The sequence below is a fragment of the Balaenoptera physalus genome, assembly GCF_965194825.1.
Source record: "Balaenoptera physalus genome assembly, chromosome: 5".
Lineage (NCBI taxonomy): Eukaryota > Metazoa > Chordata > Mammalia > Artiodactyla > Balaenopteridae > Balaenoptera > Balaenoptera physalus.
This window is the reverse complement of record NC_138884.1, coordinates 28,631,441-28,658,123: the sequence shown is the minus strand read 5'-3', so window position 1 is coordinate 28,658,123 and position 26,683 is coordinate 28,631,441. Positions and strand designations below refer to the sequence as shown.

The window sequence follows — 26,683 nt, the reverse complement described above, 5'->3', positions numbered from 1 at the left end:
ATGATTTTCATTAACAAGGCTCCTACCTAACATTTTCGAGCCCCTACCATGTGCCAGGCAATATGTTTGTTGCTTTGTATGCACTTTTCATTTATTTTAAAATAAACTGTAGAAATGTGATGATTTGTCTCTAATCTAATCAAACTTTCAGATACATCACGATCACGGGGGGGGGGGGGGTTGGTTTTGAAAACACAGACTTTGGGGTTTCTAACTCAGTAGGTCTCTGGTGGAATCTGAATATTTGCATTTCTAAAAAGAAATTTGCATTTCTAAAAAGATTATCTGGGGAACCACTCTTTGAGGATTACTGCACCCTTACATGGGGTTATCCAAATTACGTACCCAGATAAAGACCACAGAGTTAACTGGAGGAGGTGATTCTCATACACGTTGTGTGCTTCAAAGTTTAAAAAAATTTAAAAATTTTGTATTTATCTAAATTACAACGAACGTAAGGTTAACCAAAATATAGTGTCTCTTTCCTCTGGATGCGGAGAAAAGAGTGTTTCCATCAATAACCTGTTAGGTGAAATTTACCAAAGGCTCTTTGATGAATTACATTTGAGAAATGAGCTTCTATTTAATATATGTCCAGAAAAAAAAAATTGAAAACCTGAGGTCCAAGAAGGGGGGAACAGAAGGAGAGAGACTTAGGTAGTAACAGTGTTAGAAAGCTGTTTCTGGAGGCAGAGTGGTCCTGTTGCCCTATAAAAGTCCTTTTGAGCTGAAAACTTATGTATTTCCCAAGCTGACGTGTTAGGCAATAAATCAGTCTGTAAGGAGGTTAGCATTGCCTAGAGATACTCAAAGATATGAGATTCATCAAAACTTAATTTCTTTTCCCTTAGCTATCTTGAGTTTTGTTTTACTTTGCAGTTGACTAGATCTTGGGTTCAGATCTAAAGCTCTGGTGATTTATTAACTCTGTATGTGTGTCTGGATAAAGACGGAAACTGCACATAAAAATGGAAACAGACATGCTTGGCTGGAGGGAGAGGTGTTATTTTTCAATTGCTCCTCTTCCCAGCAGGAGGGATGTGAGGTTTGAATTTCAAATCAGTCTGACTGTCTTAAGGCAAATATCATCACACAGTTCTGGGGAAGGGAAAGACGGAGACCCAAATATCACTGGAGTACCTAATAATACCCACCTCAGAGGTCTGTGGTCTTCTCTGTTTTCATAGCAACCCTGTGAGACGGTAATCACGTTTCATTTCCACAAACAGGAAACTGAAGCTCTGGAGGCTGATGACTGCCAGATAGCACCCCGTAAGATGTGGCAGAGGAGTAATTTGAGTGCAAATCTCTGTGGCTATAGATACATGCTCCTGCCTTTATACTCCATGGGCAGGATCTATCAGAAACTCCATCCATTTCCCCTCAAGAGGCAGGGTTGAAATGTGTAAGAAGTGTAGTGCTTTAAGACAGCTATTGCAACCCACCCTGCTGTACCTTTGCACTTGTCCTAGCTTCCTGTTCTGGTCTACATGGATTCTGTGAATTCTGTGGGAATCACAGGCTTTTGATCTAACTCTTTACTGGCTTAAATAGGAATTCTTAAAATATATGTGAGAAACTGCAAGAGAAATTTTAAAAATGTCTGAACCTCAAACCACAAAGCTGACTCAGCAAAACTGTGACATTGGGGTGCATAGGGCAAAAAAAGAAGGGGAGTGGAGAGACAGAGCAGGAAGGAAATGGGAAAGTATCCTGTGTGGAATTATTAGTTTTGTCTTTTTAAGTCATACTAGAGAAATTTGTATGAATATCAGAAAAGACACAATCTTTGATGGAATGGAAAACATAAACAAGGACAAAAGAGATAAGTAAATTGATGGAATGATTAGAAATAAGGGGAAAAGAAAATAATAAATTAATACATAGTGTATTAATACATACAAGTAAAGTGAAATAAATAAAATCAAGTAAAGTATTACCCTTTAATAGGGCAGACTATAATATTTAAATTTTTTTTAAAAATTATGCTGTTTATAGAGGACAAAGTATTAAATCTGAGTTGAAATTAGAGATGGGAAAAGAGATATTATTCAAATGTAGTTGCAACCACAAAAAAAGCAAGAGTGTCTATATTAATATCATATAGGGAAGAGTTTAAGGTTATATTCACTTACCAGAATAAAGAGGGAAATTGTATAACTATGAAAAGCAATGTTTATGAAAAAAAGAGCATTAATCTGAAATAGTCCTACACAAATATAAAATTAAAACTATTTAAAAAGCAAAGGGGACTTACTAAAAATAGATGTCAATATAGTTTTTTTTACATAGAACAGATTTTATACGTAAGAAGTAATAACACTCAACTGTCAAATTTACTAGTTATTTATAGAACTCTAACTTGAGTAAAAAGTATTTTGTGTATATTCATTGAACATCTAAAAATCCTGTTTACCAACTTAAAAACAATAAACCTTAAATTTAGAAAAGTATAAATCTTACAGACCAATTCTCTAATCCTGAGGATATAAATTTAAGGGGGGGGGAAATTTTATTGCATAAAAATTAGAAAATTAACTTTGAGATAGTGGTTGAATCAAAGAATATTTAAACCTAAAAGGACAAATTAACAAAAAAATATAAAGGAGGAATTGTTATTACAAAAATCTAGTGGACCTATCAAAAGCTCTTTTCATAGAAAAATACATAACATTAGACTTAAATATTTGCATTATTAAAGATGAAAGATTAAAATTGAAATAAAACTGTATTTTGTCAGTCAAGATTTTGAGTGGGAATCATAAAAATTCACAGAATCTACTCTAGTAAATAGAAAATAAATATATAAAAGCACTGTGATGGTTAGTTTTATGTGTCAACTTCACTGGGCCGTGGGGTACCCAGATATCTGGTCAAACATTATTCTAGGTGTTTTGCTAAAGGTGTTCTTGGGTGAGATTAACATTTAAATCGTAGACTAAGTCAAGCATATTGCACTTTCCAATGTGGGTGAGCCTCGTCCAATCAGTTGAATGCCAGAATAGAACAAAAAGCTGACCTTCCCACAGGTAAGAGAGAATCCTTTCTGCCTGACTGCCTTTGAACAGGAACACTGGTTTATTTCCTGCTTTTGGACTCAAACTGATGCACTGGCTCTTTCTGGATCTCCAACCTGCTTGAATTACACCATTGAGACTGGAATCACACCATTGACTCTCCTGGTTCTTGGGCCTTTGGACTCAGATTGGAACAAAACCATTGGCTCTTCTGGGTCTCCAAGCTTTCTGATATATCATGCAGATATTGCAACTTGCCAGCCTGTATAACTATGGGAGCTGATTCTTTATTATAAAACTCTTTATTTATATATGGAGAACCCAGGCTAATATTATTACCCAGACTAATACTATTCCCAAGGATAGCTCTGAGAATCTCTACGAGGCCCAGAGAATCAGGTTTGGAGGACACACAATCTGACCCTCAAATTACACCACTGGGCTTCTCCAGTAAAACCCTGTTCACTCTGTCAAGGGGTAGAAACTCCCAAGTTTAAACCTGAAATCTTCCACATCCACCTATGTCACTGATGTGCTGGAAACCTGTTGCCTCTGGTGTAATATAATATTGTACAGGTGCTGTCTTGACCCAGTATTGAAGTTGTGACTAAAAACTCTCAATTTCCCTTTTTGGGCAGTTTGTTAAGTCCCTAACTCCACCACTTCCCTTCTTGGGCTCCCATTCTCTGGGACCATGAGGCACAACTTACCAATTGCCCCTGGACCAGGTATCAAACAACTTGACATCCCTCAATGCCCCAGGGTCTGTGTAATTATTCAGATTGGTTGATGCCCAGGAAGTCCAGGAAACCAATCTATCCTCACCCCATTCCATAATAAGCCTGCTCCTACAGTTCCAGTTTGCTGTTACTCCATCCCCTCGTGTGGCAGCCTTCTCCCATTTGGAGCTGTAAGTAACAAAGCGTTCTGCCTTTCATCTCTCTGAGGGTCATTGTGTTTTATCCTGTCATCAAAAGGACCTTTAAATCTTATAAAACATCTTTTCAGGTCATCCTCCCCAGGAAGGAGTCCATGCCATGACTGTATTTAACATCAGTATCCGCTAAATTGGATTCTCATTTAGGTAATTCTAACAGGTAACATCTATGTCATCTGCCTGCACCCTTGCAACAAGAGAGGCTGGATATAAGTTATAATTTTAACTCTAATTTGAAGTGTCTTCTAATTCAGAGACTTCTCAAATATAGGAATGGTGCCAAAGGGGCTAGGTAGATTAATAGATGATAAATACCTCTCTGGATATCTACCTTAAATATTTTCATTAGATAACATGTAACATAATAATGCAAAAGAAAGAAGGAGAGGAAAATAATAAAATAAAATCTGGAATTAATAAAACAGCAAAAGTAGAAATAATAAATACCAGATCAATTCTTTGAAAATTATTTAAAAATTAAAGTCACCCTCAGATGGTGATTAGACTTATCATGGTGATCATTTTGTAATGGGTAGACACACTGAATCACTATGTTATGCACCAGGAACCAGCATAGGGTTGTAGGTCAGTTATACTTCAAACAAACAAACAAACCCAGAAAAAGAGATCAGATTTGTGGTTACCAGAGGCGAGGTGGGGTGGGTCAGGGGAGGGGGAGTTGGATGAAGGCGGTCAAAAGGTACAAACTTCCAGTGTGAGATAAATAAGTACTAGGGATGTCATGTACAGCATGATAAATATAATTAACACTGCTGTTGCATATGAGCATATACATGTGTTACATATGAAAGCTGTTAAGAGAGTAGATCCTAAGAGTTCTTGTCAGAAGGAAAAAATTTGTTTTCTTTTCTTTTGTATCTATATGAGATGATTGATGTTTGCTAAACTTATTGCGGTAATCATTTGTAAGTCAAATTATTATGCTGTACACCTTAAACTTATACAGTGCTGTGTATTGATTATATCTCAATAAAACTGGAAAAAAAATTGAGTCACCTTTTATAAGGCTGATTAAGGAAAAACTGGGATATGTACAAGATTAGAAAAGCAAAATGAGACATAATCACAGAAAAAGGGGAAATTAAAGTAATATTAAGATAATTCTCCATAGAACTCTATAACAACAAATTTGAAAACCTACAGAAAATGAATGATTTCTTAGTGAAATTTAAGTTATCTAACTTAAATATATTAATTATCATAGACAAGATCGAAAATGTCATTACAGATATACCGATATAAGAGGCCCCAAACTAGGTAGTTTCACACCTGTCTTCCATCTAAGCTTTAATTAGTATACATTTCCATTATTATTTAAGTTTTCCCAAGCAATAAAAGAATGTAAATGTCACCAAGAAATTTTATAAAACCAGAACAACTTTAATATCAAAAGCTGATACCCCCAAAACATATTAGTCTTATTATTTAATATAGATGCAAGAATTCCAAGTAAATATTAACAAGGAGACTACAGCAATGTATCAAAATAGTAATGCACAATGAGTAAAAAAGGCTTATTTTGCAATGCAAGGGTAGTACAATTACTATGAAATCTTTTCAGAGAACTTATTACATCAACAAATTATGGGAGAAAAATGATGTGATCAGATCAATAGATGCTGAAAAAGCATTTGATAAAACTTAGCAGTCATTCTCAGTGAAACTTCTGAGAAAAATAGAATGTCACTTAAATATTGCAAAGATTTTTTTTACCAAAAACTAACATCCAATCATTCTAAAGAGCAAAACTGAAACTATCTCAATTAAAACTGTAAACCAGTCATCAGGAATGCTTGCTACTGATATCTCAGAGGTACTAACAAATGAAATAAGATATTTTAAAATGTATAAAACATTGGAAGAGAGAAAATTATTTTATTATTATTTTTTAACCAATAGTTTAATTGTGTAACAGTTAAGAGATACAAAAACTTCCAGGATTGATAAAAGAAGTATGTTATGTGGCTGGTATAAGTATACAAAAATCAATAGAGTTTTCTCTATAGGTATAAACTCCTAGAACTAGAAATGAAAATAATATTCACACTAGCAACAAAAACCATATAGTGCTTAGGGCTTAATTTAATAAGAAACATGTCAGACCTATAAATTTAAAACTATAAAATACTACTGATGAAAATAAAACAAAATCTGAATAATTGGAAAGTCATTCCATGTTCTTAAATAAGAATTTTTGATATCCTAATATTAAACTTCCCCAAATTAATAAATAAATGTAAAGCAATTTCCATCAGAATGCCAACAAGAGAAGGATGAGGGAGGTGAAGGATTGGATCCGATTATTTAATGAGGAAATCTAAATGCCAGAGATAAACCAAGAAAAGTAGGACAACGAAGAATAGAGAAGGGAAAAGTTTTGCTTTACCTGCTATTTGACCATGTGATAGAGTCATTTTAATCACATTAATATTGGCATGGGAATAGAGAAACAGATCAAAGGAAAAAGGCAGAAAAGTCTGTAAATCAATCTTACATATTTGAAAATGTAGCATGAACAAAAAGAGGAAAAAGTTATTTCATTTGAGTAGGAAGGGTAAGACTTTGTTTAATAAATGCTGTCTACAACAAGTAGGTATCAATGTGAAAGGAAGTAAAGGTGAATCTCTTTCTCACATGATTTGCAATAATTCCATCTGGATTCAAAACTTACGTTAAAGCAAACTATTTAGGTGGATCCAAACGGGAAAGGGATGAAGACTTTAATGTTAAATCAAGTCTGAATATCTTATTAGTATCTAGGAATGAAAACTATATTTATCTAATTGAGTCTGCATTTGAGAGTTAAAAGTGACCTCAGTTTTCATCCAGGGGCAAGGAAAGATTAAACCCTCTAAATAAATGTTAAAAGAAAAGTGAGAAAAGAAAGATTTTATAGATAGAAAGATTACCTGTCTTCACAACTAGAATGTAAGCTCTATGACACCTAACACTTTGTCTTATTTACTGTCGTTAAAAAAAAAGGAATTAAATTTTCAATGTATCTTAGAATTTTTTTATAATAAAGCATATAATAACTAACTGTATTCACCTGTTGCATAGATAAAATGTCTTCTGTAACATAACTGCATAAATTCTGGTGGCATGGATTTAGCATTTTGAAGGAGAGAGATACTTTTCAGAACCAGACTAACGTGAAACGTCAGTGCCGGAACAGTGGGGAAGGAAATAGTTGCTTAACATTATTCTTTCCAGGCATCTTGTTTGCATTATTTTACTTACATATCACAACCATTTTATATATAGTAATACTACTATCCTAATTTTACAGATGAGGAAACAGGCTGAAACAGGTTAAGTAACATCCAAAGTCATGTAGCCAATAAATAACAGAGTAAATATTCAAACTCAGTTCTGTGTGGCTTCAAACCGCAACTTTACTGAGCTGCTGATTTTACCAAAGTCTGAATTATTTTAACAAGAAGATGCCATCTTCAATTTCATATCTATAGCTGTTTTCAGATGTTTCAACTGTCAGGGCTTTTTAAAGCTTGTTGGGAAATTCGGCATGGACAAAATCGGAGCCCTACAATTCCACTTCCTGGGACTTGGACTGTGTTGTGTTTGTAGGATGGTTTAACAATAAATGACTCAAGTGGAAAATCGATAGTCAAGAGACCATGTTGAGATACAGCCTTAATTCAAAAGAAATTGCTGAGTTCAGTGTAATCATACGGAAATGATTTTCTTCTTTTTGTTTGCACAACCAGCGTGAGTGGCTTGCCCTAAATCTTTCACTAAATTTATGTACTTTAAAGTAGATTCTATAACTCTGATGGTCTTCTGATACATATCAGATGGGATCTTAGCAGGCATCCAGGTGATAACAGATGAAGTGTTTAAAAGATCGGGAGTTTAAAAAGTTGGGCAAAGATCTGAATAGACATTTCTCCAAAAAAGACAAATAGTCAATGACGTCCATGAAAAGATGCTCAACATCATTACCCTTCAGGAAAATGTAAATCAAAACATTATCACTTTATAACTCCCTATTCAATATATTTATTTATAACATTTACTATTTAATATTTTCATTGGGGAAGGGACCTTTGTCTAATTTGTTTACTGATACGTCTCAAGTGCCTAGAACAGTGCACGGCAAGTAGCAGACATTCCAAAAGTATTTTTTGAACAAATGAAGTTTACAAAGACCGTAATTTTAGCCTTGCACAATTGTGTTTTGTAGTTGTATTTAGCTGTCTTTTTCCTTTGTGAAACCATGCTTTCTGCTGTTGAGAGCTAGTATTGTGCCTTATTTATCTTTGCAACTCTATAATGTTTCCTAGTAATTGGCATATAGTAGATGTATCTGTTATCTATGCCTGTGTAACAAATTACCCCAAAACTTAGTACCTTAAAACAATCCCCACTTATTACTCCTCATGAGTTCTTGGGTTATTTGGGTGCTTTTGCTGCTCTCAGTTGGGCTCACTTATTTACCTCCAGTTAGCTATAGGATGGGTAGCAACTTGCTGATCTTGACTGGGCTCCAGACATCCCTGGGGCCAGGGCTGAGACACCTGGCTGACTGGGCTGGTCCCTGTGGTCTCTCACCCTCCAGCAGGCTAGAGTGGGCTCCTTCATAGAATGGACATTTGCAAGACCTCCTGAAGCCCAGGCTCAGACTAACAGAACTGCACTTCTGCTGCTGCATTTTATTGGTCAGAAAGATTGACGAGAGCATCCTGGATTCAAGTGTAGGGGAAATAGGCTCCATGTCCTGAAGGGAGTTGTTGAAAAGCCACATTGCACAGAGGCTTAGTACAGGGAGGAGAATAATTGCAACATTTTTCTAAATAATCTATCAGGTTAGGCAAGCAAAAGATTGTTATACAAAATAATAATAATTGTAGCTAACGGTGCAGGATTGCTCTCTTCTAAGTCTTATGCTAAGTGTTTTATAGACTTTAGTTTATTGCATTCTCTGAAAGTCCCTTGAAGGTAGATGTTATTATTAATAGTATCTCTGTATTTCTGGTGAAAAAACCAAGGTTTAGAGAAGCTAAGAAACAAAGGTGTACTAAACGAATATAGCAGATTAATGAATACCATCTTCCGTTGGGGTGATTCCCAAAAGACTGTGGATAAATTTTTAGACCTTGGAACTAGGTAGAACAATGTTTCCCAAACCTATTCAAACATAAAAGCACCCTGGGGGCACAAGTTCAAAATACAGAACCTAGGCTGTATCCCAGACATCCTGAGTTGGAAGCTCTAGGGAAAGGTCCAGGAATCTGCGCTTTTAACTAGCACTTAGGTGACTCTTAGTGATGAGCAAATTTGGGAACCACAGAGCCAGAACACTTTCATAAATAAATAACTCCAGGCCATCAAGAGAAAAAAAGAATATTTCCTCTCTAATTTCTTAGTGTGTACAAAGAACAATTAAACCCTGGTGCTCTAGTCACCACTCTTCCTGGGTCAGAGTACATCATTTTACTTACATATATATATATATATATATATATATATATATATATATACATATACATATACACATACCTAAATATATACATATGCATATATGTATGCATACATATACATACATACACATGCACAGATACATTCCTCCACACCCCAACAATGTGAGACTGTTTCGGACATTTGGACCCAACGCAGAACAGGACACTTATGAACATCAGTAGGAGCCAGTGTTCACATGGCCATAATCAGGGTGTCAGGGTGAAGTCAGAGCTACTGAACCATGCAATGGATTAATTGGGTGGAAAATAAGGAAGTCTGCCAGTGTTTAGATTTAACACAAATTAAAGATATGGAAATCTAAGCTAAAATCTTTTTTTCTGTCCCCACCAAACAAGTTCTGCTCTTTGGGGAGTTTTAGAATCTTGTTCAGTGATGGGGTGAGAGTATGTTCCTGGAAAGCCTGAAGTAAGACAGTGTACATCACTACTCCTTTGCCAAACGGCTCAGCACCAGCGTATGCCCAGCCTTTTGAGGACCTGTGTTCAATAGCTTCTGATTTCTCCAAACTTCATTTTTCTCTGCAAAAATGAGGCAGTGCAAATTAAACCCTCACAGGAGTGATTCCCACAGGAATTCTGTGGGAGCTCTGTGGGTGGGTGCCCCTGACCTCCCACAATTTCACTCTTTGTCATAGGGTGGTGTGGCAGAAGACCCCACAAGCGGAGGGTACAGTTAACATTGAGGGAAAGGGAGAAATGGAATCAGTTTTCCTGAATAAGAGGAAGGTTGAGAGAAAAGCTCTTTCCTTCTTTTAGGTCACCGTTACCTTCTATTTGATGTGTTTTCTTTATAATCACATTCTAGTTAAAATAGCACCACTGTTTTCATTAATCACAACTCATTTTTGTCATCTTTTTCTTTTTCCTTTTTCTTTGGTTGACTCTAGTATTCATTTTCTGAATTCTCAAAATACACCTTAGCACAACTGATTTTGACGATTTCTTCTTTTCTAATATTAATATTTAAGACTATAAATCCCTCTCAAAGGATCACTTTGACCACAACTCATAGGTTTTGCTTTATAAACTGAAATTATCTTCTATTATCATACAATCCTAGGAATTATTTATTTCTCTTAAACTTTCATTTATTATGTAACAGTTTTTAAAAAAACTTCAAATATATGGGAAAATATTTTTCTTTCATCTTTTGAAAAATAGGTTCTAACTTAATTATATTGTCTTTAGAGCTCATGATCTGTTAATATCTATGGTATCCTTGAAATGTATTGTGTTCATTTCCTTTATGATAAAATGTCATAAGAAACCTTCCATATATGCTTGAGAGATATATGCATTCTTTAATTGTTGGCTGCAAAATTGGACATATGTGTACTCGTTCAAATTTGTTAATCATGTTCAGATCTATATACTTCCTGATTATTTTCTGTGGTTTATCTATCAATTGAGAACAATATGTTGAAATCCATGATGATGGATTTATCCATTTCTCCCTTAATTATATTTCGGGCTTTTTAAAATTAGGAGCATCATGTTTTAAATTGCTGGAGCTTCTTACTTCATGGAAATTTTTATCATTGGTGAATGATACTCAATCTTTAACAAATACTTCATATATTAACATCCATTTTATCTGATATTAATTTAGCTACACAAGCTTTCTTTTAATGGATATTTGTCTGATGTGTCTTGTTATTTATCTTCGCTCTCATTCTTTGAATGTTCTTTTTCTTCCTTATCCATTCTGTCAATATGTTTTTTAATCTGTTTACATTTACTGTAAACATTGATGAATTTGTATCTGTTTCTGTCACTTTAGTTTCTTATTTAAAGTTTTTCTTATTGTATCTAAGTTTATTTTTCTTTCTTTTTGACTGGTACTTTTTTTAATGGCAAGAATTTTAGCAAACTCTTGCATTTTTTGGTACTTATTCACCACTCTGATCCCTCTTTCATATTCTCTAGTCTTTCATTTTGCAGTTATTATAAACCTGTTTCCTCTTTTGGGGGGTTTAGTAAGACAATATTAATTTTAACAAGGTTCTGGATATATTTTTTTCATATATCTCTTATAGTATTTCCTGGATTTGTTTTTTCTCTTTTTTATGTAATTTATCCAAAATCATAAGTCAGGGAATATTTTTATCATGTCCCTGTAGTTGAATGACAGTTGTCAAGAAGCAAATATTTTCATGTTTCTGAATGGCTAGGGATTTCTGAGTGAAGGAAACAGAGTCCTTGGTTAAAGGACAAACACTGATATTCTAAAGCTGGCTGAATAGATAGCAAAAGAACTCTGTGGAGATTTACCTGCTTAGAGATATGTGCTTACATTTCAAAGGGGGACAAACCACAACACCAGGGAGACATTTTAAGAGTTGTAAACTGAGATGATTGTTGTATTTTTCCCCTAGAGAGGTTTATATACAGTCTAAAAGGTAAGAACCCAGGGACTTTCCACTTCTCTTCCAAGAAAATTTTGTTTACATTAGGGAGATTAAGTTTATCTCCCTCTCTAAGAAGAAAAGGTGATTGATGATCAGCTAATCCAAATAAACTCCCAAATTAATAATTTCAGGGTTCCTCCTCTGCACCCCGATATGTGCAAGGTGATAGCTGGCCCTCAGGCATAGCCTGTGGCGTATGAGACACAGGGGAATGGGCACAGTTATTACCTTAAGTAATAACTCTGATCTTTGCTCTAGTAACCTCATGTTTATTTTCAGAATAAAATTAAATGTCTTTAAGTCTTTAAGAGTTTAGCCATATGTCACATTCTAGTTTTTATAACTTTTTCATGAATAGTTTTGAAAGAGTATTTTATTGTTTCCTCATATCCATTTTTTTGTAAAAAAAATATTATCAACCCAATTCTTATTCCTTTATATGTGATCTTTTGCTTCTGTCAGCTTTGAAAATTTTCTCTTTGTCTTTGATACTCAAACATACCATTTTAGTGTGGCAGAGTTTTTCCTTAATTCTTTTATTTGGTCTTTTAGGGTCTTTTAGGCTGAGGGATTTCATATTTGGGGGAAGGGGTTGAAGTTTATTTCTCTGTGACTCAATTCTAATTATTTTATGTTTTATAACTTAAATAGCTAGAGTTTTAAAAAAATTTAATTCTTGTTTAATATTGCTAATATCATCCCTTACCTCTTTTCATATGTTCATTAGTCTAATTTTAAAGTCTTGGTTCTTTTGTTTTTGTATTTTTGCTTTAATGGAATCTTTAATGCAGTATGTTGCTTTTCTTCTTAATACTTGGAGTCTTCAAAAGTTTTATTATATTGTCCTGTGAGCTCATTTTCCCACTGTGGTACTGACTACACTGTCAGGTGGTACATGTGGGGGCAAAGCCATCTCCAGTCCCGTGAGCCCCAATGAGCCCATGGAATGAAGGGTTGATGAGCCGTAGGGTTTAAAGAAAAATAAAACAACAAAACACTCTTAAGTTACCCCCAAATAATTCTTTTATTTCCCATAGATAAATGTATTAGAAGAAGTGCCTCTTTAAATTGCAATTCACTAGCCCTTGGAAAATTTGGAAAGGAAGGTGTTGGAAAATGATTATCTAAAATTAGTTCTTCCTCTTTTCTTTTTTTCTTTTTTTTTAATCTGATGCTCATGGCACAAGGCTTCTTATCTGGCATGAATTTACTTTTGATGACAGCTCAACTGGAGCTTTGAGTAGCAGCAGGTGCAGGGACGGGCACTCTTTGTCCCTAGGCAATGTCAGGAGAGAAACAAAAGCAGAACTCCAACAGTTCCTTGAAATGTTATCCTCCCACAGTCTCACCTGGCTGTTTCTTTCCCCAGGTAAAAACCACATACTTACACAAGGCTTCAAAATAATCCTTGTCACACCAGGAGATTTTAAATCATTTTATACATTTATTTTTTTTTTCTTTGTTTCCCCCCATAGTTGCTCAGGGATTGACCTTGGGGGAGAAAGCCAATAGTCTTGCTGGTTCAACATTTTAGTGGGAACCTGGACCCTGGAAGCTATCTTAAAAAGGAATGTTGAACCACAGTTTTTAAATTAAACTTTTAATTTTGACATGATTATATATTCACATGCAGTTGTTAAGAAATAATACAGAGAGATGCCAAGGACCCTTTGTCCAGTTTCCCCTTATGGTAACATCTTGCAAACTACAGGACAATATCACAATATCACAATCAATATCAATTGATATTGATACAGTTGAGATCATTACAGTAAAGAAATTTCCATCACTACAAAAATCCCTCAAATTGCCGTATTATAGCTATACCCAGTTCCTTTCCATCTCCACCCCCCTCCTTAACTCCTGGTAACTACTAATCTTTTCTTCATTTCTATAATTTTGTAATGTTAAGAATGTTAGATAAGTGGAATCATACAGAATGTAACTTTTTAAGATTGGCCTTTTTTTTCACTCATCATGATTCTCTGGAGATTCATACAGATTGTCACGTGTATCAGTAGTTCATTCCCTTTTATTGCTGAATGGAATTCCATAGTTTGGATATTTTACAGTTTGCTTAACCATTTATCTGTTGAAGGACATCTGTTAGCAGGTTTTAGCTATTACAGATAAAGCTGTCATAAACATTCATGGACAGGCTTTTGCATGAATATGTTTCCATTTGTCTCAGATAAATGCCCTGAAGTACAATTTCTAGGTTATATGGTAATTGTACATTTGTTGTTTTTCTTTTTTTAAGAAACTGCCAAATTATTTTTCAGAGTAACTTATGCCATTTTACGTTCCCACCAACAATGTGTGAGTGATCCAGTTTCTCCACATCCTCACCAGCATTTGGTGTTCTCACTGTTTCTATTTTAGCCATTCTGTTAGATGTTTAGTGATTCTCATTGTGGTTTTATTTTGCATTTCTCCAGGGGCTAATGATAGTGAACAACATTTTATGTGCTTTTTTGCCATCTATTTGTCCTCTGTGATGAAATGAGTCTTCAAGACTTTTGCTCTATTTTTAACTGAATTATTTGACTTTTCACTGTTGAGTTGTCGTATTCTAGATATTCATATCATATTATAGACATTAGTCCTGTGTTGGATATGTAATTTCCAAATATTTTCTGCCAATCTGTGGCTTGTCTTTTTATTTAAAAAAATCTTTGCATAACAGTCATTTACTAAAATGGCCACTAAAAATTCGAGAGCAACCCTCTTTTCCCCTTTTCATCTTAAAGACTTGAGCACCTATTTGTACAAAATGTCCCACTGATTTTTGCAGGTGATCTTCAATATTCAAATTAGCAAAGCTATAGAGGTTGTCATTTTAGGGATCACAGACAATTTCAGCACTTCAGGGATGAACTAAAAATTTTCCCTGGGGAGATCCTTTTTTATATTGGAAGGAACCACGTTGATAAAATATTTTCCTGGGAAAACTCTACACTGGCAAAATATCAAAAAGACTAAGCATTAGACCACGATATTTAAAAGTTGTGAGTCTAGTAAAACAACACAAATACTATGCTTCAGACTGAGTTGTTGAATATCATAGGCCTGGGACGTGTCAGAACTGAATATTGACCTTAATTTTAATATTTTTATATCTTGGCTTGGGGCCAGATAAAACTATTTAAGGCTTTGGATTAAGAGCTGTTCAAAAACAAACAAAAAAAGTCTTCATTGTTGTCGTTATTGTCTTCCTAGTTTTTATTTAAGATGAGTGAGACATGGAAACTACCAACAAGTTGAGGACTGAGAAAAAAGGCTCACAGAAAGAAACACTCTAGGAATGGGTATTGGTATAAAATTATGGAACTATTACTACTTGATATCCAGTTTTAAATTTTCTATGTAATGAGTCCATTATTATTATTCTTATCATTATTATTATTATTAAGCCTTTAATACAGTTTCATTAAATACTCCAGCCTGACATGAGTGATGTTTGAGGGAAATTAACGTGGGAGTTATTCCCCCAGTGAAGCAAAACTTTGCAGAAAGAAAACAACTGCCCATAGTTTCATGTCTGGCATCCCCGGGGTGACCACCAGAGAAGCTTACTGAAGGAGCCAGAACCAGAGTACCATGTAAAGAAGAGTTTGTGTTATCAATATTGGCACATGGGCTGTCACTCTGTTCCCTGGAATGGAGGGAGAGAAAGTCCCTTAAAGTCCAAGAAGGATTTTCAGGTTATACCTCCTTTTCTTTATGTGATTTTAGCATTTTAGCAACTTGGACCATATCTCATTTCTATTAACCAGCCATAACAGCTCCCAGAAAACTACAAGCCCTTTTCAAAGGTCACAGCATTGGCATAACTGTTGTTTTCCCTATTGAATACTTAAGAGTGAAACAGAATTCTAATTGCAAATTGCAAGCTGTTTTTAAAGATTCAGGCTTTTCATCTTTTGAGATAGAAAACAATTACATTGCTTGTCCCCAATTCTCATTTTCTGCTCTCCTCTTGACTCTGGGATTTCTGCCAAATATTTCTTTCCTGTTAGCTTCCCATTAATGGGGACTTGGCTTTGTGATTGTTTGTGTTACTCTTGCAAACATGCTGGCCTGATTATGTTTATAGGAATTATGAGAAAAGCAGCCTCTCATCATTATCAATGCAAGGGTTTTCTGAGAAATATTCAGTGCTCTTCTGTGAAATGTGGAAGGTAAGACTAGTCCTTAAATAGGTGTAGTAATTAACAAGAGTAATATCAATCTCCTTGCAAGCTCAAATATAATGAACGCTTCATTTCACAGGCATGATTCTCTGTCATCTGGTGCAATGAAAGGCAAAGAGTTCTTTTTTTAGTTTATTAGACTTCAATTCATTTTCTAGAGGTGTTATGAAATAGTCAGGCTCATAAATATTAGATAAGCCTATTTATTTTATCAAGTTTTCTTGCATTTGCCCTTCTTTTTGTCAAACCTATTCATTAACCCGTCCTTCCTTCTGGGCCACCCAACTTGATCTTACCCAGCATGTACTCATTGAAAGTTACTTTCATTTTTTAGGAATCAGATGGCAGCATGACTTAGGTATTGCAGACTACAGTATCAATTGTGAATAGTATATAGTATCTATCTCCATTAATTCACAGAACGTTTTATAAAGCTACAATTCTTAGCCTATGGAAGAACCCTGTTCCATGATACTTCATACCTCAAAGAAGCACATGTCTCTTCACTGGTTTAATTAAAATGAATACAGTGTGATACGTCCCCACTGAAAACTATATTACCCATTATTTTATTCTGGTGTTACTATGGTAACTGTATAGCACAATCTTTTCATAAATATGATTAATTCAGTAGAACGAGTCAAATGACCTTTTGTCATAAGTTATCAATGTTAGAATTAAGATTGCATGAGTAAATTTTATTTCTGATTCAAGTATGTTTTACAATTATAACCATGTATACCCTGCAGGATACTATATACAACTGTTTATTACCAATAGAGTTTTTATCACTTTGATAAGAAAAATTACCTAAAACTTCAAAATAGAACAAAAGGTTGACTGTGCTTCTTTATAACGTCATGGCGGAGCATTGCCTAACCGATGTACCTAAGAATTATATCATTTTCTAGGGATGTACCTTTGTTTGAGTCACTGATTAAGGCCCAGATGGTGTCAAATTACATGCTAATTTTTGTCTGGAAGAGATATAAATGATTTCTATCAGCTAGAAAAGATAACTAGAAAGATTATGATTTTATTACCCTGTAGGGCATTAACTAGTTTTGTTTTGCTCTTAGAACACTTATTTCAGCATGCCTCTTTCTATGAATTATATGAACTTGTTCTTCAAGTGACCCTTGAAGCAACTTTATCTATGCATATCTTAGTTTGCTCCTCCAGAGTGAATCAAAAGTGGCAATAGAAACTTACCTTTGCCGACTTATTTTACCCTGTTTTTCCCTGGGCTGTTTTGTTTTTATTTCTGGTTCATGGATGACTTTGGTTCTGGTTCTCGTTTGCAAAAAGTCAATAAGTTATTCCCTATAAGTGGCGACAATATTTAGGAATCCAGTTTTGTGATCTCTACTGAAATGTTGGGCATCTATTCTTTAAAAGTGAGAAACTACAGGAAATCTGGTTTGTAGCCTTCCGTGTATATGTTTTAAGTGTCCCCTGACCACCCACATGTTCAATGATTCACTAGGACTCATGGGACTCAGGGCCTTAATTGTACTCATGGCTATGGTTTATTACGGTGAAGAGACACAAAGCAAAGCCAGAGAGTTAAAAGGACTCACCCAACGGGGTCTGGAGGGTCCAGACACAACTTCCAAAGCTCTTCCCAGCCAGGGTTAAACAGAACATGCTTCTTCTTTCAGCTATGAACTGAGGCAATGTGTATGAAGTCTTTCTGGTTAGGGAAGCCTGCATAATAGACAGAGCTGAGAGTTTTTGTTGGAAGCTGGTCATGCAAATACTCTGTACCTGTACTACCAGCCACAATTACCAAAATCTCAGACACCAAGAAGGAGAGCAGGTGTTCATCATAAACCACATTTTTACAAACAACCTAGGCAGACTGATACAGCACAGTTCAGGCTCCAAGCATGCAAAACAGCCTTATCAACTAATAATGAAGGGAATATTCCAAAAGTCAAATTCCCATGTGAAGCCAAGGTCAACCCCACAAGCAGGCCCTTCTAAACAAATGTGCAACATCAAGCCTACTGTGCTAATTTTTTCCCTGCATAGTATACTTGCCTATATTTAAACTTATTTCAATTAAGAGATTATGTCATGCTTATAGGACATCATTTTTGAGATCTAGATTTTGGGATCAGAACCAGTGAGATTTTGTGCCCTGAATTTACTTTTGACCTATGACTAATGTTGATCTGAAGTTGCATGCTGTCTATGGACTGAATTGTTTCCCCCCAAAATTCAGATGTTGAAGCTCTAACTCCCAAGGTGATGGTGTTTGGAAATAAGGCTTTGGGAGGTAATTAGAGTTAGATTAGGTCATGAGGGTGGGGCCCTTATGATGGGATTAGTGCCCTTATAAGAAGAGACACTAGAGAGATTGCTCTCCTCTGCCAGGTGGGGACACAGGGAGAAGGTGGTCTTCTGCAAGCCAGGAAGAGAGCCCTCACTGGAACCCAGCCATGCTGAAGCCCTGACCTTAGACGTCCATTGTCCAAAACTGTGAGAAATAAATATCTGCTGTTTAAGCCACCAGTCTATGTTTTGTGTTATAGCAGCCTGGGCTAAGACGTTACCTGTGTGTCCATCTGCCAATAATTGAGAAAATTCTTTCCCTCTTATTGTGTGGAATATTTGAAATATTTTCTTATTTTCAAAGTGTATTAATAAGCAGGATTACAAATTATCTTAAATTAGAGATCTTTGGTTCTGATTGGATTATAGAAACAAATAAAGTATAATGTCATTTGTTTTTATTTTATTTTTTTAATGCTACCTTATTCCAGTTTTGAGGTCCTGGCTAAAAGCCAGACAGTTCCCCTTTTTGAGCTACTGGTTAAGTCTACACAGCCACCACTTCCCTCATGGGGCTTTCAAACTCCAAGTCACTATACGTCATTCCTAATCACTCTGGGGCCAGGTACCAGACAACTAGGGACAACCTCTATGTACCAAATGCTGCCAAAATTATTCAAATTAGCCAACCCACAGGGAGTCTGTGAAACCTATGTAACCCCACCAGGGTTGCCATATTTAAGCTTCCTCATACAGTTCCAACTTGCTTTCATCTCTCGCTAGGTGCAACCTCCTGTGTGGCCTGCCTGGCAGCTTTCTCTCTCTCTCTTTTTTTTAATATATCTTTATTGGAGTATAATTGCTTCACAGTACTGTGTTAGTTTCTGTTGCATAACAAAGAGAATCAGCCATATGCATACACATGTCCCCACATCCCCTCCCTCTTGAGCCTCCCTCCCACCCTCCCTGCCCCACCCCTCTAGGTCATCGCAAAGCACCCAGCCAATCTCACTGTGCTATGCTGCTGCTTCCCACCAGCCAACTATTTTACATTCAGTAGTGTACATATGTTGATGCTACTCTCACTTCGCCCCAGCTTCACCCTCCCACCCTGGCAGCTTTCTCTTGTTTCGAACTATAAGTAACAAAGAGTTCTATTTCTCATCTGAGTGTCATTGTGTGTATTCTGCCATTGAAAGAATATCATAAAACATAAGTTTTATATAAATACTTAAAAGCACAAGAATTTCCAGAAAAAAGTAAAAGTTCTGTTTCTTTGTATGTGCTCTTATGGAGTCCTCCCCATACAACAGAGATTAAACCTTAATTCTCTAAGTCATCCTTTGCATGTAATTTATTAACTTCCCTCTGTTGCACCCACAGTGGTATTAGCTATGCACCATCCTTGAGAGAATTGAGAAAAAAGTTACTCAACAATCTTCTGTGTCCTGTGCTTCAAATGAGGAATCCCAAGCTTTCAAAGGGAAAAATAAAACTTGTCTCGGGGGGGAAAAAAAACAAAAAACAACTTTGCTCAGAAGTGTTTTTATATAAGGATTCAAGTTTATATGCTCAAAATGAATCCTTGGGAAAATGAGATAGTTGGCTCTTTGGGGGTTTAAAAACAGCTCTATGTAGTTTTCCTAACTTTTATCAGGGTAAAGTAAATGAAAAAACAGTTTTTTTAAGGTTTTGGTTTGTTTTCTCATGAAGAGGCTGCTAATATGAATGTCCTAAAAGTCTATATTAGTTTATTGCCCAGATTAACTAATATTCTTCCATATTAATTTTTAAATTATAAAATATGTAAAATTATGTGTTCAATTAATTGAATTATAATTTGGGCAAACTTTTAAATATAAATAATGATTGTTTATGCCAGTGGTCCCCAACGTTTTTGGCACCAGGGACCAGTTTCATGGAAGAAAATCTTTCCATGGACGGGGTTGGGGGCGATGGTTCAGGTGGTAATGCGAGCAATGGGGAGTGACGGGGAGTGGCAAATGAAGCTTTGCTTGCTCACCTGCCGCTCACCTCCTGCTGTGCAGCCCGGTTCCTAACAGGCTGCTGACCAGTACCCGTCCACGGCCCAGGGGCTGGGGACCCCTGGTTTATACAATACAAAGATATATTGTACAACACAGGGAATATAGCCAGTATTTTATAATAACTATAAATGGAATATAACCTTGAAAAATTGCGCATCACTTTGTTGTACACCTGAAACATATTGTGCATATTGTACATCAACTATACCTTAGTTTAAAAAAAAAGACAAAAATAAATAAATAAATAAATAAATAAATAAATAAACACAAACTAAACAAATTATTGTGGGGTTTTTTTTTTTTTTTTTGGTCAACTTAAACAAAATTTTTAAGAGATTAGTTAAATTTAAGACCTTGATTAATATCAGAATTAATTAATAGATAACCTTTGTTCATAGACATAGATTATAAGAAACATAGAACAATGAAAATTTGTTCAAGGATAAGGTTTATTTTAAAATATTATAGTGTCTATACCTTTGAGATGTGTTAATAAACATCTTTATTTTTGCCACTGTAAGAGTGTAAAAGAATGTGACTTTTGACGTTTTATAATGTGTGCTCCTGAACTTTTCTGATCTGCCAAAATGCTTATATAAGAGAGTTCTCAATTACCTACCTCTCATTTTTGCTGTGAAGCAGAACTTGATACTTTGGTTAAAAGTGGCAGTTAACATGGATGGATGAGAATATATGCAGAAAACTGACAGAAAATAAATACAACTTGTATATACAAGGTAATGGAATGCATTTTTGTATATTTTAAAGGAGCTAGAGAATAGTTTTGTCCTAAAATAAAATTCCAGTTTATTCTAGAATATGAAAGACTGTAGTGGATGACAAAGTTTGAGTGGCTATAGCAAGTTGTTTAAAGAAAGTGAGTTTTCTTTGACTTGGATTATAATACCCAAAAGGATGTGTCTGAAAAGAAGCAACGCAATGTGTTGGGGCAGTTTTGATGGGTCTGTTCACAAGGGGGATAGAAGGTTTATGAGTTCTTTATTGTCAAATATTATATTAATGCAATACCAGAATTCGGATTTTCTCTCTGCTAAAATTGATCTTGAAATATTCAGCTTCTCTTAAGAAATAATAAAATGTTACTCTTTAGCTTTTATATAATTTTCAGACAGCAGAGACTCTATAGCTCATCAGAATAATTTTTTGTTCTGCTGTCTTTGTAATGCCCTTGATTATTTTTGTTTTAAAAAAACAAAGAACAAAAATTACTTCGGAAAGAGGGAAGGGATCTTACAATTAGGTTAATTAGGTTACCTTACAATTAGGTTAATTAGGTTACCTTTTGCTATATCTGTTTTAAAATATTTTTTTTGACATTGTGTTTACTAGGTAGCCAGGCTATAACCATTTTTTTAGACACTTATGTTCCTCTCTTAACCCAGTGTCTAATCTCCTTTAACGATTCTTTTGATTTTGCCCTTCTAAAATCAGATCCTATATTCAGAAAATTTTTTTTTCAATATATCTTTAATACGTAAATAATGCGTGGGGTTTTCCAGAGGCCCCTAGGTACCTACAAAGATTCTTCTTTCATCTTATTAAAGGAGGAATACTAGTAATAATTAGGTTGTTTGATGTGCTCAACATTTCTTAATTAGCTTAACACTATTGTAAGAGCTGTTGGGAATAGGTGTCAAATCAGGAAAAACTATACCTTCCCTAAGTTAGTTTCTTACAGGAAAATACTATTAATACAAATATGTTTCAGGGCTTATCCACATTACTGAAAGAATTGGAAGGCTCCAGGATTGAGGCAATGCCTTTATAGTTCATAGTATGTTTGACCCACAGGGGAAACCTGGATCAAATCCATCCTTAAGATATCATTATATATTATGACCCAACAGAGAATATTATTCCCATTAAATCTCATAATGTTTTACTCTAATAAATTAATCACTGTCATTTAGTCTTATCATCAACAGATGGTTTATACTTTTCTCTCATGTTTGCCCAAAGGCTCATTATAAGCTACAGTCTAGAAATGTGCTCCTCAATAAAGAAGCATGTTCTTAGGGCATCAGAGAAAGACAGTACTACTCACTGATACTTCGAGGGAAAGGATTTTGAGTAAAGGCTTCTAAGCCAACATCATTTAGACAGGAGACTGATTAAAAATGTCAAGAGCTCTTTTTAATCAAGAAGCATACAACTTCATGAAACCAGACTGCTGACCAAGAGCCAATGGAAAAATAATTGACTAAGTAGGACTGAATGAACTGATGAGGAAAATTTAATTTTGGTTATTCATTTTGGAATATTGTTGGTAATATTTTTCAATGTACTATTTTCTGATAGCTATATGAGCAAGCAATTTCTATTAATGTTTTTGCAAATTGAAATGATACTTTTAAAAAATGCTATCTTTTTCTCACTGATCTACCTATCAGTGGACAGGAGCAGATACTGTATCTCTACTTTTCATGACAATATAATTATTTACATAGATCTACTAAGATTCTGTTCTTTTTTTAAACCAGAGTATAATTAAGAAAATCAGTTGTACAATCAAGGATATGGCTAGAGTATCATATTTGAGACTAAATCTTATTTATTCACACATTAAAAAGCCCACAATTAAGGAAAAGGGGTTGTACCTTTCATATGACTAATGTCTACATAGCCCCTCCAGGATACTGGTCTAAAAATAGGGTCCTTGCCTTACAGATATTAAGGAAGGTCATTTCCTGACAGTTCAGGAACCTCAGCAGATTCTGAATATCTCAAGGAGAAAGGAATTCATCAACATTACCTGTACTGCAAGCAAAACTTGGTGGAGATGACCTCTTGTGTCTGGTTCATAACTTGAAAAAGAAAGTTAAATATTGGAAGCTTTTAAAAGTTCATTCTTATATTTTTAATGAAATCTCCACACAGTTAAATTCTGTGGATTTAGTAGTCTTCCAACTTTATATAACTCTAGATTAGAAGACCATTTAGAAAGGATATGTACATGTGTTACTTAAAGCTTCTTGTCAAATCTATATAGATGAAACATGAGACCAGCCTTTCGTGATAAACAGTATAATCTCTGATGATTATTTATGATCACAAGGAAAGTCTGTTCAAAAAAAAAAAAACCTACCCTAATATTATTTGTAAATAAGGGAAAAGGGTGACTGCATGCCTTTTCAATGTCACACTGGAGCATTGCCTAATAGACCCACCCCAAAATTATTTCTCTATATGGTATGCTTAAGTTGATTCACTACTTAACCCATGATTAGGCCTGTGCAATTATGTGTTTACTCTAACAAGGTTTTAACCAGAGATTTTTTTCTGTTTGTTCTCAGAGAGTTGTCTGTTAGAGATGCAAACAATTGATATCTGATAGAAAAGGTTACTATTTTATTGCCCTGTAGGACATTAACCAGTTTTATGTCTAACTTCAAGTTATTTCAACATGCCATTCTAAGTTGACTATATAAATCTCTCTGATGCTTTTTGATGTAGCTTCATTGTTCTACTGGTTCCCTCATTAATGAGTTAAGTATATTTGACATGTTTTCACTATATATTTATGTGATTCATGATTTTAACTTTTTAAAAATTATACTTTGAATAACATATTAGTTTGCAAAGGTAGCAATGCAGACATAGTTATTATTCCCTAAATATCATATTTGTAATTTAAGTAGGGTGCCACCTAGTATATGGCAAACATAGCACTTGATTGTTTTAAATTTTTGTAAATATGTAGACATCTTTATTGAAGTAGCCAAACATAATGTTCATCAATATATTTGGAATGTGTGCAATATTTAATTAAAGACACATACTGTTAATCTGGTGTTCTAAGTCTCTCCTCTTTTTGGTGTATTACTGACAGCAGAATCATAAAATAATACTACAACATTTATTTTATCATAGCCTTCCAATGAAGTCTTATTCTCTACAAATATTCAATACTTACTTTTGTGTGGAGTCCTGTAAAAAAGACTTGGGGCTATTTTTATCTCTGTTCTCTGGTTTACCTTTCTAGATGTTATCTGTTTTTCAAAGCTCAGTTCAAAGCTCTGGGTCTGTTAAACCAATCCTGAATCTTCTTAATAAAGTTATCTGCTGTTTAGCTCTAATCATATACTTTTATATGATTGGTTAGCAGTTCTGTTGAAATTTTTGTTCATATGTTTCCCTTAGTTGATGTTGAGTATCAGGAGAGTAACTGTGTCTAATAAGAGAACACAGTTTGACCTATTTTACAAAGTCTACTAAACTGAGTCAATCACTGCCCTTTCAAAGCATTCTATAATAACGAAAGCCTCCCCGATCATGTTATTAACCATATGCTACCTTATGACAGCTATTAGATCTTTCTCTTTCACTAATTTTTAAATCACACAGAGTCATTTAGCATTTAGTCCTTTCCTCCCCTTTTTCTTTTCAAATAAACTTTAAGGTCATTAAAAGCAAAATATGGGACATACCATATGATTTTTGTATTCCACAAGACATCACCACATTGTCTTTCATAATAGCAAATACTCAGTAAATGTCTGTCGATTTGGTTTTGCCTCTTGAACACTGTTAATTTTGATTTTTGCCATATTTAAGTAGAACACTATTGTATAAATTGCTCATAAATATTTTTTGTGGGACATGTACATTGTTCCGAATATAAAGCTGGCTTTCTCAGTGTTTTTTTTTCTGATTATTTATTTATTTATTTATTTTTATTGAAGTATAGTTGATTTACAGTGTTGTGTTAATTTCTGCTGTACAGCAAAGTGAATCAGTTATACATATACATATATCCACTCTTTTTAGATTCTTTTCCCATATAGGGCATTACAGAGTATTGAGTAGATTTCCCTGTGCTATACAGTAGGTTCTAATTAGTTATCTATTTTATATATAGTAGTGTTCTCAGTGTTTTCTAGAAGTATGCAAAGATGTCAGTATAACTCTTTGCTGGTTATAATCTCAACTTTCAAACACAGCTCAATCTGGGAAAAATTTAAAATGCTGCTTCAAGCCCATTTTAGTAGATTAATTTTCTTCCATATCCCATGCTAATATTAGACCCTGCTTCATTCCATACAATATAAACAGAATTCTTTGGCCAACATATGTCAATAGTGTGAATTCTACTAGTTACAGTTTTGCCTTGTTTTTCCAGTCGGCAGTTTCTATCTATCCCAACTATTTTCTCAGCATATTTCTAGCTGGTAGATGGCTATTAATGAATATGCATCACTTATAGTGATTATTTTCCCACTTACAATTTTTTGTAGCCTACCTTCTGACAATTTTTAAACGATTTTGAGTTAATAAATACTAACCATAGAGTTTCAAATTTAAAATCTCTTTTAAATCTTTTCCAATTAATCTTTCATCCTTACTATTCTACCAAAGCTGTATTCAGCAAAGTCACCAATTTCCTACAATGTGCTAAATCCAATGATTAATTTGTCATCGTTGTCGAACTTGACCAACCGGCAGCGTTTGCTGCAGGCGATCAGTTCCTCCTCTTCACGATCAGTATACCTCGTCTGTGTTTGTCCTACCTCCCTGGCTCACACTTCTGCCTCATGTCTCTGATCTCTTAATGCATCGGTGCCCCAGGGAACTGTCTATTTTCTACTTATCACCTAGGAAATTTCATCTCATTTAATATCACAGTTTTAAATGTCATCCTGGACCAAAAATTCTGTTCCTCTCCCTGAACTTCTTTCATCCACCAATAGGCATCTTCAATTTAAAATGTCCAAAACTGCCCTTGAGATCTTCCTTCTAAATGCATTCCCCTTATAGTCTTTCTCATCTCAGTTATCGGCAGTGTCCCCCTTCCAGCTAGAGTAGTTTCCTTTCTCCGTGGTTTCACTGTCTGTGATTGCAGTTACCATGGTCAAACGCAGTCCAAAAGTATTAAATGGAAAATTCCAGAAATAAACAATTCATAAATTGTAAATTGTGCACCATTCTGAGTAGTGTGATGAAATCTCCCGCCCTCCCGCTCTGACCCACCTGTGACATGAATCATCCTGTGTCCAGAGTATTAGTCACTTAGTCGCCATCTTGGTTATCAGATCAACTGTCAAAGCTTGCTATCACAGTGCTTGTGTTCAAGTGACCCTTATTTTACTTAACAATGGCCCCAAAACACAAGAGTAGTGATGCTGGCAATTCAGATATGCCAAAGAGAAGCTGTGTGCTTCCTTTAAGTGAAAAAATGAAAGTTCTCAATTTAACAAGGCAAGAAAAAAGAATTGTATGCCGAGGTTGCTAAGATCTACGATAAGAAGTCTTCTAACTGTAAA

The 26,683-nt window shown here is 34.9% G+C and overlaps 2 long non-coding RNA genes across 2 annotated transcripts in view; both read left to right on the top strand.

Annotated features, from left to right (window-relative positions):
• LOC309661637 overlaps positions 1-25,062 on the top strand; it is a 55,314-nt gene extending 30,252 nt beyond the window's left edge. Inside the window, exon 4 of the long non-coding RNA XR_014264125.1 lies at positions 18,457-25,062. This is a non-coding gene — a long non-coding RNA (uncharacterized lncRNA). The remainder of the gene's footprint in view (positions 1-18,456) is intronic.
• On the top strand, positions 6,869-14,138 carry LOC309661645. The gene is made up of 2 exons (XR_014264133.1): positions 6,869-10,117; positions 11,335-14,138. It is a non-coding gene; the product is annotated as an uncharacterized lncRNA (long non-coding RNA).
• Positions 25,063-26,683: the final 1,621 nt, after the last annotated feature.